The sequence below is a fragment of the Schistocerca gregaria genome, chromosome 8 (genome assembly GCF_023897955.1).
Source record: "Schistocerca gregaria isolate iqSchGreg1 chromosome 8, iqSchGreg1.2, whole genome shotgun sequence".
Lineage (NCBI taxonomy): Eukaryota > Metazoa > Arthropoda > Insecta > Orthoptera > Acrididae > Schistocerca > Schistocerca gregaria.
Window position 1 is genome coordinate 195,029,547 of NC_064927.1, and position 13,713 is coordinate 195,043,259.

The 13,713-nt window shown below is 38.6% G+C and overlaps 1 long non-coding RNA gene across 1 annotated transcript in view; it reads right to left on the reverse strand.

Annotated features, from left to right (window-relative positions):
• Positions 1 to 4,741: 4,741 nt before the first annotated feature.
• The window catches only part of LOC126284534 (uncharacterized), a 57,353-nt gene continuing 48,381 nt past the window's right edge, over positions 4,742 to 13,713 (reverse strand). The window contains exon 3 of the long non-coding RNA XR_007551492.1: positions 4,742 to 4,963. This is a non-coding gene — a long non-coding RNA (uncharacterized LOC126284534). The remainder of the gene's footprint in view (positions 4,964 to 13,713) is intronic.

Sequence of the window (13,713 nt, forward strand, 5' to 3'; positions counted from 1 at the left end):
AACAAGGAAGAGGCAGGTCATGTTATGGTGGCCAGGAGGTTTGGAGGAATATTGGAACTTTGAGCTAATAAGGGAAAGGGCTGAGTAAATGCCAGAGCAGAATTTTATATTAGCAAGAGGGAGCCTGTTGAAGTTTGTTTGGGGTAGGGTGTGGAGGTGAAAGGAGTGGCAGTAGCCCAGGGTAGGAGAGATTTGTGGAGGCAGTGGATTTTGATCTTCAAGTATAGGATTTACAAAGGTATTTAGGAGGCAATTTAATCAGCTAATAACGTGTATAGGAAAGATAAGTTGATATGGAAAGCACAATGTTCTAGGAAAGAGCTTTCCATACTGGATACCCTGACAATGCAGGTATCAAGTAGTAGCATCAAGGATGTTGTGAGACTGGTAAATTCAGAATCTAAAACAAAAAAAAAACTTATGATGAAGTGCTGCAAAATATCCTCTTTGTTCAGTGTAACCACTGATCAGATCATGTATTAAATGAATGACATGTATGTTTAATTCCACTGTGCATGTATCTTCCAATTAGATATGGCACTAGATGTTTCTTTTCTGCTGCTGTACATTGGCACACACTATCAGTCCATGTTTTAACAATCTGTTTGTGTGGCAATAATGTGAGATTGTACATTTTCTGTCTTTGTTTCATTTGTGATGTAATTTACAGAAGTCATTAAAAATGGATGAATTTATAGTCAGAAAGATACCTTTGCCAGTTTGTGAAACATCAGAGCAGAGCAACAGTCAAGCAATGTTCCTTATCTCAAATGCCCTGCTTGTTCCACACCATCATGCTGTAGCAAGAACATGAAAGTGAGGCTAAGGCCGTAAGATGAATTCTTAAAAATGAGGTTCATGGTGTGGAGATGAATGGTATCCTATACCAGTTGTGTGTGATATGTGAAGAAAAGCACTCCAGTGCAAGCATGGTAATGAATAAATTGCTGTGCCTTATTTCAACAAAGTGCAGACATTTACAAGAAAAAGCTTTTACTATTTCAAAGAAATTCTAAGAGAAGACTCAGAGAGTTCTTTGTTTACCAAGAAATGTAAGCCATGTGATAAATCTCAAGAAGCTAGTTATCTTGTAGCTGAGATTAATGCAAACTCATGTTACTTCTTGTTGTTGCAGTGCCAAAGCCAAAACAATGTTCGCCCCTGAGTATGAACATGATGTTTAACAAATTCCATTAGCTGATAAGACAGTCGGAAGACATATCCAGGATATGTGTAGAAACACTGAACATTCAGTTAAAACTCTTAAGTTACTGAAACAAATTTAATGTTTGCAATTCAGGTGGCTGAATCTACAAATGTAAGGGGCCTAGCTCATCTTGTTTATTCATTTCATTGACATAGTAGAACAATGTCTCTGCTGCTAGGAAATTCCCTTAACTACCAAAAGCAAAGACGTTTTTTCAGTAATAAGTGCTACATGGGGTCATTGAATTTGTCGTGGAAGAATTCTGTCAGCATATGCACAGATGCCCCCCCCCCCATCAATTACAGGTTTCGTAAAAGGATTCTTCACACCAGCCAAACAACGAAGTGAAAGCTTTGTTATTACACACTGCTTTTTACATATGAAAGTGCCCATAGCAAAAACCATTCAAAAGGGTTTGAAATCTGTTTTGGACAAGACTGTTAAAACGATAAATGACATCAAAGGCAGGTCTTCCAAATCGAGACTTTTCACTCAAATCTGTGGTGAGCTAGAAACACAATTATAATCACTTCCTCCATACACAAGCCTATTGACTGTCCAGAGGGAGAATACTTAGTCATGTGTATGAAGTTCTGGCTGCAGTTATTTGAGCAAGAAAACAAAACTGAGTTTGTTTATGCATTAAAAGGTGAATTGCGTAGTCCAGTGCTAGCTTTCATTTCTGATTTATTTGAAATAATAAGACAAGTACTAATCTACAAGAAAAGGATTTAATTCTTCTTACCACCACAGATAAAACTGCATCCTTAAAAGATAAAGCCGAGATATGCTTGAGAAAAATGAAAAAATGCAATTTTGAAATATTTCCATGGACATCTAAATGTATAATCAGTAACAAATACAGTCATTGATTCATGACCATCTCTTTGACACTGATTTGTTGTAGAATGTTAGAACATATTCCGAGCTAAAACATAATGAGGTTTCTCGAGTGGAATGACCTCCTCCATGCCAACTAACATTCTGAAAACAATGATCATGTGAAACCCAACTTGCACATTTTTCACGTGACATACTGGAAGCACTGGATCAAGGCAACCAGGTAGCTGTAGTATTTCTTGATTTCCAAGATTTGACTCAGTGCCACACCTATGCTTATTGTCAAAAGTTGAATCATATGGGTTATAATGTGAAATTTGTGACTATATAGACTGAATGCTTTTTGGTAGGGAGAACACATCAAGTTATTTTGGATAGTGTGTCATCTTCAGATGTAGAAGTAATTTCGAGTGTGCCTCAGGGAAGTGTGTTGGAATCCTTGCTGTTCATGTTAGGCTTTTTGCAGGTGATGCGGTTAAATATAAGGAAGTACAGTCTCAAAGAAGCTGCATAAATATTCAGTCATATCTTGATAAGATTTAAAAATGGTGCAAAGATTGGCAAATTGCTTTAAACATTCAGAAATGTAAAAGTGTGCACTTCACAAAATGAAAAAAAAACAACTTAGTATCCTATAATATCAGTGAGTTACAGCTGAAATTGGCCAACTTGTACAAATACCAGGATGTAACACTTCGTAGGGATATGAGAAGGAATGATCACATAGGCTCATCAGTGGGTAAAGCAGGTGGTAGACTTCGGTTTATTGGTAGAATACTGCTGAAGTGCAATCAGTATACAAAGGAGATTGCTTATGAATCACTCGTATGACCAATTTGAGAGTACTGCTCAAGTGCGTGGGCTCCCATACAAAATAGAGCTAAAAGAGGATACTGAACGTATACAGACGAAGGCAGCACAAATGGTTATAGAGTTGTTAGACCTGTGGGAGAGTGTTACAGTGATGCTGAAGAAAATGAACAGGCAGAGTCTTGAAAATAGACACAAACTTTTCCAAGAAATCTAACAAAGTTTCAAGAACCGGCTATAAGTTAAGACTCTGGGAATACACTACAACCTCCTAAGTATCACTCTCATAGGGATCATGAGGAAAAATCACAGTAATTACAGCATTCAGCCAATCTTTCTTCCAGCACTCCATATGTGAATGAAATGAAAGGAAACCTTAATAACTGGGACAATGAGACGTACCTTCTGCCATGAACTTTGTGGTGGTTTGCAGAGTATGGATGTAGAAGTAGGTGTGCAACTGAGAGAGAGAGAGAGAGAGAGAGATTTGATGGATATTTCCCTAGACATAAACCAGTATGATGGATAAGAAATCCTTTCACACTTTCCAGCACTTGTGACCTTCGACTTGTTGAAGAGGAGAATCTTGGAGGACAAGAGAAACTGCACGTTAAAACTTGTGTACAAGCAACTTCTGAATTTCTATGCATTAACTCACCTGAGTAAATGAGCACTCATCATTTTTCTACAGTATTGTACAACACATTCAGGTGAAAGTGCTTTTTCTGTTATGACTAATATAAAACAGTTAAATATGAAAATTTAAGAAAGTTAGATGAGGCATTATGTGTGAATTTACCCTAAATATAAAGCAGTATTAAACAGATTTGTTAAGCTTGTCAAGCCCACCTGAGTCACTGAATTCATAATAGTAGTGAAAAGTTTTCAACCCGTAAACAGTAATTTAACCTGCAAACATTTGTTTTGAGCTGTGAACAGTTGTTCCTCTAATCTTGTCCTGATGATCCCTATGCGAGCAATACTGGGGAGGGTGTACTATATTCCTAGAATCATCATTTAAACCCAGTTCTTGAAACTTTGTTAGTAGATTTCTCATAATAGTTGTTTATACTGTACTTATAATTATAAAAATTAATATTTCTTTAAAATATGATGTTCTGCAATAGAATAGTGAAAGGGTGTCTCATTGAAGTGTATACATTAGAAGGGTGTCACCATGGGGAAAACCTGGAAAGCATTTTCCTAGGACTGGCAAAGACTGGTAATATTTTACGGGTCTGCAATGCAGTCTATGTTGACAGAAATAAGAATCAATAGAATAAGGTTTTTGTAGAAGTGGAAGATGATGCAAGGGTGTAATTCCCATGAACAAACTGTTAGTACTTTTAGTAATTGTAGTCTGTAGTCGGCATTTTTATGGATAGTTAGCAAACAAGGAACACCAAGTTACTTTGGGGTTAAGAGTTAGGTCAAGATATTCTACTGTATCAATAAGGCCTCATTTAAACCAAGGCTACCATAAGGGAATGTCCATCAACCAGCTAGCGTTCTCTGTGGGGTAAACTTTAAGAAAGTGTGAGCAAATAGCATTCACAAGTGCTCGTAGTGGTCTCTATGGGGTAAACATTAAGCAAGTGTGAGCAGATAGCATTTGGTCATATTTGGCTCATATTCGCAAGTGTTCATTCTTGTGTTCCAGTATTTGTCGGTCTTTCAGAGAACCATTAAGGAAGGTTGTGTGCTTTCTACTTCAGTGCTCATAATACAAAAGCACTCATCTGCTGTTTTGTGTGATAAAAGTGGACACCAATTCTGGATACATTTATTCTTTGATTGTAATAAATAAATTCCTGTTACTATTTGAGTTGAGTAATTTCCACATTTTTCAAATAATTATAAACTTTTATTATACATACAAATATGATTGCAAATGTTGAGCAGCGACTAAGCTCACACTGAAACTAAAATTTTACATCAATTCCTATTGGACACTTTTGTTATCATTAACTGGTTTCTCCATGGTTTTTAATAGCAAAGGGTACACTGAGGTCCTCCTTGACACTCTATACAGCATTGGCAGCTCCATGCGAGCACCCATTGTGATGTAGGGTTTCTTGCTTACGAACTCCAGCCACCATACACCACCTGTAATGTATCTCAAACAAATAATAAAAACAGACAACAAATATGTTAACATAGCATATGCATAAATAACAACTTTCTATACTAGTCTTTTCTCATTTAATTATTATTAAAATTATAATAAAATTACTATAAAGTTTCATAAAGAAAACTGCAAACTTAATTCAGCCAAATTCAGTACTCTCACACATGCCACCTATATAAATGAGTAAACATGTTTCTATTTTCCTATCCATGTGACTGGTCAAATGTTTGAGTGGAAAGAAAATAAAGCTGCCTATAAATTATGCAGTGGATGTTTGACCAAATTTTCATAGGCAAATGAAGAGTGAAAAATGGACAAATGGCGTATGAAATTGATCAGCATGAGGTATGGGTTTGCAAAAACCAAGTGTATTTTTCACAGCCAAAAGAACAGTCAGAAATGGACAAATGGGATATCATATTGTCCAACATGAGGTCTAGTTTTTCAATAAAGGGTTCAATTGCTTGAAAGTAAATGAGGTAATTAAGAAAAATTTGAGAGAACATTTTGATCCAAATTTTCATACCCAAACCAAGAGTTAATTGAAATCCAAGCTTTCTGAAAACCTTTATCCTGCTATCAGTGTCTCAATGAAGAAAGTTTGTCAACTTGCTGTAAAACTGGTGTTATGGGAAATATTCCATTAATGTACATCACACCACTTCTAACAATTTCAAGATGATACCTAGTCTCTAATGCAGCTAGCCAGCATCAGAGCAAGTCTTGGGTGACATATCGAAGGTGTTAATTGAGGTGACTTTTTTTACATTTATTCTTATTATATACAACATGATAACCAGTTCCAGTTTTCATGTGAAATGATGGTTTAAAGGTATGCATTTTTGCAATCCCCTCACACAGTATCACAGTAACAGATTTACAATTTTGTACTTGAAGTCTGAAAAATGAACAATCTCAGTTTGGTACCAAATTACACAGTTAGTGGACATAATAAGTTGCACAACAGCTGGTAATGATAAACATACATTTATATAGTTGTTACTGAGCAATTGATGAATTATTAGCTGGTAGAGACCATGAAACACTGCATGATCGATGTTTAGCCGTGAACTTAATTTTTTCTGAAGAGCTTTTATTAAGATACAATGTACAAGATTACATGACATTTACACAAATACATTAATCATAGTGACAGGGAGATATAACCTTGGTGGTAGCGGAATGCAGGATGAAGATTTTGGGGTGAAGCTGGCCCTATAAAGACTTACATACAGATATATATATACACTCCTGGAAATTGAAATGAGAACACCGTGAATTCATTGTCCCAGGAAGGGGAAACTTTATTGACACATTCCTGGGGTCAGATACATCACATGATCACACTGACAGAACCACAGGCACATAGACACAGGCAACAGAGCATGCACAATGTCAGCACTAGTACAGTGTATATCCACCTTTTGCAGCAATGCAGGCTGCTATTCTTCCATGGAGATGACCATAGAGATGCTGGATGTAGTCCTGTGGAACGGCTTGCCATGCCGTTTCCACCTGGCGCCTCAGTTGGACCAGCGTTCGTGCTGGACGTGCAGACCGCGTGAGACGACGCTTCATCCAGTCCCAAACATGCTCAATGGGGGACAGATCTGGAGATCTTGCTGGCCAGGGTAGTTGACTTACACCTTCTAGAGCACGTTGGGTGGCATGGGATACATGCGGACGTGCATTGTCCTGTTGGAACAGCAAGTTCCCTTGCCAGTCTATGAGTGGTAGAACGATGGGTTCGATGACGGTTTGGATGTACCGTGCACTATTTAGTGTCCCCTCGACGATCACCAGAGGTGTACGGCCAGTGTAGGAGATTGCTCCCCACACCATGATGCCGGGTGTTGGCCCTGTGTGCCTCGGTCGTATGCAGTCCTGATTGTGGCTCTCACCTGCACGGCGCCAAACACGCATACGACCATCATTGGCACCAAGGCAGAAGCGACTCTCATCGCTGAAGACGACACGTCTCCATTCGTCCCTCCATTCACGCCTGTCGCGACATCACTGGAGGCGGGCTGCACGATGTTGGGGCGTGAGCAGAAGACGGCCTAACGGTGTGCGGGACCATAGCCCAGCTTCGTGGAGACGGTTGCGAATGGTCCTCGCCGATACCCCAGGAGCAACAGTGTCCCTAATTTGCTGGGAAGTGGCAGTCCAGTCCCCTACGGCACTGCGTAGGATCCTACGGTCTTGGCATGCATCCGTGCATCGCTGCGGTCCGGTCCCAGGTCGACGGGCACGTGCACCTTCCGCCGACCACTGGCGACAACATCGATGTACTGTGGAGATCTCACGCCCCACGTGTTGAGCAATTCGGCGGTATGTCCACCTCGCCTCCCGCATGCCCACTATACGCCCTCGCTCAAAGTCCGTCAACTGCACATACGGTTCACGTCCACGCTGTCGCGGCATGCTACCAGTGTTAAAGACTGCGATGGATCTCTGTATGCCACGGCAAACTGGCTGACACTGACGGCGTCTGTGCACAAATGCTGCGCAGCTAGCGCCATTCGACGGCCAACACCGCGGTTCCTGGTGTGTCCGCTGTGCCGTGCATGTGATCATTGCTTGTACAGCCCTCTCGCAGTGTCGGGAGCAAGTATGCTGGGTCTGACACACCGGTGTCAATGTGTTCTTTTTTCCATTTCCAGGAGTGTATGTTATTTTGGAAAAATATAATGGTTTGAAAAACTGCCTATATTAGATTTTACAAATTTGGCTGAGCCGTGTGTTTCCACAGTAATTTTGTTAACATACAGTAATAGATAGGTCAGATAATGAAATAAAAAAGATAACAGAACTATTTAGTGTATCTATGCTGTGAATTCCCTAATTACAAGTACGGCAACCATATTTACACTTATAATAATTTATGGACATTCTTAATTAATTGATAAAGGGTGTCATTCAGTTCAGAAAATTTAAGGCAACAAAAGTATAGCAGTGAAAACTGGAATCTAACAAGCACAATGGTTAAATTGGCAACAGAAATTTTCAATGGCAGCAAACTTTGATTGCAATTTCTCTAAGTTAATTAGTTTTAGGAAAATTTAACCATGTTGTTGTAAAGTCTGGATTCTTAGCTTTCTACTAGTGAAGTTCAGTATGTCTAATATGACTGACTAGCTCACTCAAAATCTACCCCTACATCATTATGATAAGTTCAATTATCAGCAACTTGTAATTCACACAATTTTCAGTAAAACTATGTATATTATTGCAATCAATATATCAAAAATTATGATAGGAATAATAAATTTGTATGAAACATAGTGCAGATACTGCTCATACCTAATGCATGTAAATAACTTCAAAATGAAGAGAGAAATTAACCAGTTATTGCTAGGAGTGCAGTCACAGCAGTTGGAATAGTCAGACCGGGCCTTAAACCTGGGACCTTTGCTTTTCCTGAGCAAGTGCTCTACTAACTGATCAGACCAAGCACAAATCATGATTTACCCTCACAGCTCTGTTTCCACCAGAACTTCATCTCCTATCTTCTAAACTTCACAGAAGTTTTCCAGCATACTGTGTGGGACTAGCACTCCTGGAAGAATAGATGTATGTTTGGAGGTAGGGGTGAGGTAATGGTGGAAGTAAAACTGTGAGGGCGGATCATGGGTTGTGTTTGGATAGCTCAGTCAGTGGAGCATTTACGCAGGAAAGCGGAAGGTCTCAGATTCAAGGCCTGCTCTGGCACACAGTCTTAAACTGCCAGAAAATTTCAAATCAATTCACACTCTGTTGCAGAATGAAAAATTCATTTTGGAAACAGTCCTCCAGGCTGTCGCTAAGCTATGCTCCAGGCTGTCACTGAGCTAGGTCTCTGCAATATTCTTTCTTACAGTAGTGGTAGTCTAGCATTATAAGCAGGAGAACTTCTGTGAAGTTTGAAAGGTATGAGGTGAGGCACTTGCAGAAGTAAAGCTGTGAAGGTGAGTTATGAATCATGCTTGGATTGCTTAGTCAGTAGAGCACCTGTCCATGAAAGGCAAAGGTCCTAGGTTTGAGTCCCGGGCTGTCACACAGTTTTAATCTGCTGGGAAGTTTAAAATGCATGCACATTCTGCTGCAAAGTGAAAATTCATACTGGAAACAATTTAATTGCTTGACAGTAATCTGGATGATTAAGAAAAATCCACCAGACAAATATGCTCCAGCACTATTTAAAATTCTAAGTTAAACATAGACATTTAAATTGACAACTGACACCTCATTTGCTTGCTTTTGATCTATGTACCCTTAATAATAATAAAATACCAGTACTGGTTGGTATTTAAATATATTATTCTTCATGCTTTCTGAGCAAAACATGAAAATAAAAAAAAATTATAAAAAAGTATCAATGTTTTGTAAAATGATTTGGCTAAAAGTAGGAAATAAAATAGATTAGAGAAACATTCGATGAGCCCCTGAGTGATGCTTGCAATCACGTACATCATATTAAGTGACTATTGAGAATTTAAAGATCAATTTTTAACTCATAATCAGAGAAATTTAAAGAGTTCTAAAGTACATTAACCAGGTGGATTATGTAGACCATGCAGCCTTCAGTCTGTGATCTTGACATATTTCTCTCAGCTGTGTCTCCGGGTGTAAAAAAAATTCCAACAATTTTTCATTCTCAATAGGGAATTCTTCAAATATCAGGAAAGGGAATGTATGTGGCACAAGAACTAATGCCTTCGTTACAAGTGCTGTTGATATTATTGTTCTTGCACACTCACTGTTCCTGATACAAAAATTAATTAAAAACATGGATTAAATTGGAACTGTAAATCAGATAGCAATTCCAATCAAACAGCAGAGTCTCCTCAGTGCTCTTTCTATGTAATTAACATGTGAGTATTCCAACTGACTGTTTATGATTTTAAATTCATTATAAGATAAAAAAAAAGGACAAATCATGAAGAAATGATCCAAATGGTGTGGAAATCAGTAGATGTGATGTACTTGTTTAGACAAGCAAATGATTACAATTTTAGAAAAAATGGATTATTTATTCGAGAGGAATAGCTTCACAAATTGAGCAAGTCAATAATGTCTTTGTCCACCTTTGGCCCTTACGCAAGCAATTATTTAACTTGGTATTGATAGAGTTGTTGGATGTACTCCTGAGGAATATTGTGCCAAATTCTGTCCAATTGGTGGATTAAATCGTCAAAATCACAAGCTGGTTGGAAGGCCTTGCTCATAATGCTACAAATTTTCTCAATTAAGGAGAGGTCCAGTGATGTTGCTGCCCCTGTTAGGGTTTGGCAAACATGAAGACAAGCAGTAGAATCTCTTGCTGTGTGTGGGTGGCCATTATTTTGCTGAAATGTAAGCCCAGGATGGCTTGCTATGAAGGGCAAAAAAACGGTGCTTGAATAGTGTTGATGCACCACTATGCTGTAAGGGTGCTGCTGATAACTTAACACACCATTTAGCACAGCACATCTCTCAGGAGAACGGCCAGCAACATCACCAATCAATGCTGAGCCAAATAACTGCTTGCATAAGGACCAGAGGTGAACCAACACTTCGTTGACTTGCTCAATTTATGAAGCTCAAACTCATGAATAAATCATCCAATTTTTCTGAAATTTTAATGATATGTACATCACATCTTCTGACTTGTGTCCAGTTTGGATAATTCCTTTATGATGCATAATCTTTTTTGTCTCAGAGTGTACTTGCTTTTGCCAAGCAAAGTCAACCACATTTTTGCTTCGGTATTTGAATTTCTGTACATGTTTCTAATAATGAACGAGAAACATATCAAATGTTTGTGTAATTATTTTAGTTCTTACTTTTAGACAAATCATTTCACAAAAAATTTGACCATTTTAAATTTTTTTATTTATCATGAGAAGAATCATTCTTTTCAGTTATGATGTGCAACAAATACTTGAGTAGTAATCATGTTTATTTTTTCATCTCCTTAATTAAATATTAAACTGCTCAAAACATTTGTATCATTCTTGATTTAATCTGGAAAGTAGTGATTTACGATTTATATCAGGTAAGTAAATACATATTTTTTGTATCATTACCCTTTATTATTGTTGTTGTTATTATTATTTATCTCATTTTTCTTTCAAAGTGAAAAGACAGTATTAATTTTAATATCATTTTTTCTGCTAATGCTAAAGTATACCATATGCGACCAAACAGGCCCTTCACTTCTGGCTGATTACAGTCTTCCACTTATTATAACAAGGCTCTCCTGACTTTCCAGTGACCATCCCACCATCTTCCACTTATTACAACAAAGGTTCTAATGACCTCCCAGTGGCAGTACCATAGGATATTTAGGTAATTTACTTCTTTTACACAAAAATATTTGCTCCATATTGGTGCATCCAATATACAAACATCAAAAAAAGTTTTGCATCACCCTGGTTCCCACAATTCCTGAAGATAGATGTTGGCTGTGGATATTGTATCATAGACACAGTCCGTTTGACTGTTCAGAGATGTCGCTAAACCCACCCGAAGATGTAAAAAACCTTACATGAGCAGCACCTTTTGGACAGAAGGGGTCCAACATCCGATCTTTTCCAGTCATTCCACCAGAAAGGAGGTACACGGCTCGTGTTGTCTAAAGTTCAGCCATGCCTAGATGGTCAATACTGCGGTTTGATTGAGTCCGTTTTCTGACTTTGTGAAAGGAAGGGCTCTCTACAAGGGAAGTGGCCAGGTGTCTCAGAGTGAACCAAAACTATGTTGTTCAGGCATTGAAGAGATACAGAGACACAGGAACTGTCGATGATATGCTTCGCTTGGCCGCCCAAGGGCTACTACTGCAGAGGATGACTGCTACCAACAGATTACAGCTCAGACTAACGCTGACAGCAACACCACCATGTTGAATAATGCTTTTTGTGCAACCACAGCATGCCATGTTATGATTCAAACTGTGCGCAATAGGCTGCATGTGCGCAACTTCACTCTTGATGTCCATGGTAAGGTCCATCTTTGCAACCATGACACCATGCAACATGGTATCGATGGGTCTGACAACATGCTGAATGGACTGCTCAGGATTGGCATTAAGTTCTCTTCATCTATAAGTGTCACACGTGCCTTCAACCAGACAATTCGTTGGAGACGTGTTTGGAGGCAACCCGGTCAGGCAAAAACCTTAGATACACTGTCCAGTGAGTGCAGCAAGGTGGAGGTTCCCTGCTGTTTTGGGGTGGCATTATGTGGGGCTGATGTACACTGCTGGTGGTCATGGAAGGTGCTGTAACAGTTGTACCATACGTGAACCCATACTCCGACCAATAGTGAAACCATATCAGCAGCATATTAGCGAGGCATTCGCCTTCATGGAAGACAATTTGTGCCCCAATCATGCACATATTGTGAATGACTTCGTTCAGGATAATGACATTGCTCAACTAGTGTGGCCAGCATATTCTCCAGACATGAATCGTATCGAACATGTCTGGGATTAATTGAAAAGGGCTGTTCATGGATGATGTGACCCGCCACCCACTCTGAGGGATCTTCATCATATCGCCATTGAAGAGTGGGACAATCTGGACCAACAGTGCCCTGATGAACTGGTGGATAGTGTGCCATGACGAATACAGGCACGCATCAATGCAAGAGGACGTGCTACTGGGTATTAGAGGTACTGGTGTGTACAACACTCTGGACTACCACCTCTGAAGGGCTCACTGTATGGTAGTACAACTTGCAATGTGTGGTTTTCATGAGCAATAAAAAGGGCAGAAATGATGTTTATGTTGATCTCTATTCCAATTTTCTGTACAGTTTCGGGAACCCTTGGACCTGAGGTGAAGCAACTCTTTGTTTTGATGTGTGTATTTTAAAGTAAGCGTTAATATGATTTCTTATTTAGATAAATTTTATGTCATGTCTGGTGTGATACCAATTATACAAGCTATATTGACTGGTCACTGTCTGGATATATGAACCAGATTACAAACTGGATTGAATAACTCTAGTGACACATGCAACCTATTCTTCAAATCACTGAGGATGGCAGTAATGGAAATAAGCTTGACTACTTATACTACAGTTAAGAAGACCACTCTTAGGAAATTACACAATCCAGCCATATTATCATTCAGATAATTCAAACAGTATAAATTCCATTTGTGCAAAAGCTTTACCATTTTAATGTCACCACTTTGTTAAAAACAGTAAAAACCCATATCAAATGTCACAGTTTAATAAATCACACTTACAAAATTCCACTATAAAAATAAATAAAATTATATAACCATAATCTTAATCTAGAAATTTCTCAGGGGATTGACACAATCATTAATTTAGAGCACGTCTCCCATAGCAGAAAACTCCGGGATGATGTCATCTTTCCTCCAGCTTCTCCAACAGTAGCATTATCATTTCTTTTGGACTCCCTTTTGTAAGCTAAATTCCGACTACAAAATTAGAAAAAATGCCTCTCTGCACAGAGGACAATGGATACTAAGACCATAGTAATTATTACCATAAACTGGTACTTATCTGTAAAAAGGAAAGAAAATGTAGTTCCTTGCATAGAGGACAAACGGTACTAAGACCACAGTTATTACTTTCCATGAACCTCATCTCCTTCACACTACTTTGGTATACTTAACTATAGATGCCCATTCCTTAAAAAGTGTATACGAAAATTGTTCAAAGACCACAATATTAAATAATGCTGCAATTTTTCATGAGTCATCACACAACATAATCTATCATAATACACTGGAAG